This window comes from Bison bison, unplaced genomic scaffold (genome assembly GCF_000754665.1).
Source record: "Bison bison bison isolate TAMUID 2011002044 unplaced genomic scaffold, Bison_UMD1.0 scf7180017850834, whole genome shotgun sequence".
Classification (NCBI taxonomy): domain Eukaryota; kingdom Metazoa; phylum Chordata; class Mammalia; order Artiodactyla; family Bovidae; genus Bison; species Bison bison.
In genome coordinates this window covers 343-782 of record NW_011481407.1, presented here as the reverse complement: position 1 = coordinate 782, position 440 = coordinate 343, and positions in this window count along the sequence as shown.

Below are 440 nucleotides of genomic sequence, written 5' to 3'. Positions count from 1 at the left end.
AACTGGAATTCCATCACCTGCACTAGCTTTGTTCATAGTGATGCTTTCTAAGGCCCACTTGACTTCACATTCCAGGATGTCTCGCTCTAGATCAGTGAACACACCATTGTGATTTTCTGGGTCATGAAGATATTTTTTGTACAGTTCTTCTGTGTATTCTTGCCATCTCTGCTTAATATCTTCTGCTTCTGTTAGGTCTGTACCATTTCTGTCCTTTATCGAGCTCATCTTTGCATTAAATGTTCCTTTGGTAGCTATGATTTTCTTGAAGAGATTCCCTAGTCTTTCCCATTCTGTTGTTTTTCTCTATTTCTTTGCATTGATCGCTGAGGAAGGCTTTCTTATATCGTCTTGCTATTCTTTGGAACTCTGCATTCAGATGCTTATATCTTTCCTTTGCTCCTTTGCTTTTCACTTCTCTTCTTTTCACAGCTATTTGT